A 2,303-nucleotide genomic window follows, 5' to 3' on the forward strand; every position below is an offset into this window, starting at 1 on the left:
AACTGGGTGGAGGTTAAGGCTGTGCCTACTTTATGTTTTCCCCTCTTTATGGCTGTTACTGCCAAAACTGGTAGGGTATTAGCAGCCATAAAAAATTTACTTGAGAGCCTGGTGCTAGATGCTTTCAGTAAATGACTTATTGATGATGATGATATTTTAGAATTGAATGTTGTATTTTCCATTGTGGGGCATCAGTAATCAAACCAAACCACCAGCAGAAATCTATTGATTTAAATAGGAATTAGATCTGTGCTTTGAGAAAAGACTGTAGATGAAATCAGTGTTGCACTTCAGATGTAATATGGTTTGTTGCAATTTGAGGCAGGAAGGGGATTTCCTCCTCTGTGACAAATTATGTAAATCACCCGATCTGCAATACTAGAGGTTCAACAGAGGTTAATTCAGGGGTCAGCAACCTTTTTCAGCCGTGGGCCGGTCCACCTCCCTCAGACCATGTGGTGGGCTGGACTATATTGGGGGGGGGTGAACGAATTCCTATGCCCCACAAATAACCCAGAAATGCATTTTAAATAAAAGGACACATTCTACTCATGTAAAAACACGCTGATTCCGTGACTGTCTGTGGGCTGGATTGAGAAGGCGATTGGGCTGCATCCGGCTCCTGGGCCTTAGGTTTGCCTACCCCTGGATTAATTTGTCCCTGAAACACCAGGTACTACCTATGCTTTGTACCTTAAAGAGACAGAGCTTTATACTTTGCAAACTGCACAGTCTCTCAAGGCCGACACAAAACCAGGCTGTCATTTCAATGCATACAGAACGTAAATCAGAAAGGACATTCTCCACAGCAAAACACTAGAGGCCATTGTCCGCCACTCCACAGCTTTCTGTACTGCTTGAAAGCCAAGTATGTATCACTGAGGATAATGCATTCAAAAACATCAGTCTACAACTGCAGGAGGCAAATACAGTTAGTCCACATATCTGCCAACACTATTTGAATATGAACAATTCAGTATTCCTCTAAATTATAAGCAAACCACAGATGCAAGAAGGAAGATTAGCGCCCCTCACTGCATCACAGGAATCCTCTACTGACTGGCTTCCAAGCAGGTAAAATTCTGCTTGCAAAGAGGAGCTAAACTCATAGTACATGGGAAAAAATCTACATAGTATGGTTTTCCAACATCTGAACTTCCCAAGAGCACCTGTACATTTTAAGATTAAGAAGAAGGTGTCAATGCTTTTTCCTGTCGCTGCCACTGCTAAGAAACCATCTCCACTAAAGCTGCCTCAGCACACAAGAGAGCAGTCCATAGGCACAGTGGCTGCTGGGCAATGTCTCAGGTTTGTTTGTTGCACCAGCACATGCACAAATCCTTTCTGTTTTTTTGTAGTCTCATACTTTATTCTGCCCAATGGCCTACGTTTCTCACCAGCATGTAAAGCGACAAGGCACAGAAGAAATCAAAGTGTCTAACTTGCTTTTAATGAATCATGAAAGAGAATTTTGGAAGGTGGTGAGAAAAAGTGGACCTGCTGAAATGTTCTCTCCTGCACAACACTGAAAGGTACAGGAGCTCTTTATTCTTTGGGAATTATTCACCCTACAAGTATGTGCACAGTCACCTTTCGTAAACACACCTTTCCACCCATTTCTCAGTACTGGCAAAAAGTCTGCTTCCTGACCATTCCTCCACTGCTGGGGCAGTTCAGACAACTGGAGGCTCTATCTGCACCCTACATTTAAAGCAGTGTAATATCACTTTAAGGAATCACAGCTTCCCCTCAAAAAGTTCTGGAAACTGTAGTTTGTTGAGGATGATAAGAGTTGTTAGAAGACTTTTCTCCTCGCAGAGCTCCAGTGGTTTAACAGGCAATCCCTCTTCCTATAGAACTCTGGGAAATGTATCTCTGTGAGGGGAATAAGGCTCTTCTAACAACTCTCAAAACCTAATAAGCTACAGTTCCCAGGATTTGCATTGGCTTATGCAACAGTGACAGTTTATTTTTATTATTATTAAATGTATATCCCATTTTTTCCTTCAAGGAGCTCATTCCATCCTGCTGAGGTAGTCTGTGAGACAATGAGCAGCCCAAGGTCATTAAGTGAGCTTTGTGGGGATTTGAACGCTGGCCTGTTGGGTATGGTTACCAGATGTCCCCGTTTCCTGGGGACAGTCCCTGGATTTACAAATCTGTCCCTGGACAAAATCCATCCCCAGAATGTCCCCAGATTTCATTTAATGTCCCTGGATTTATATTTTAAGTGTTGCAGATTTATTAGTAGGGAATGAATGTTGTGTGATTGGTTCAACGGCAAAAGACACATCATGTGGGGA

Source organism: Podarcis liolepis (genome assembly GCF_965112155.1).
Source record: "Podarcis liolepis genome assembly, chromosome: 12".
In the NCBI taxonomy this organism is placed as follows: domain Eukaryota; kingdom Metazoa; phylum Chordata; class Lepidosauria; order Squamata; family Lacertidae; genus Podarcis; species Podarcis liolepis.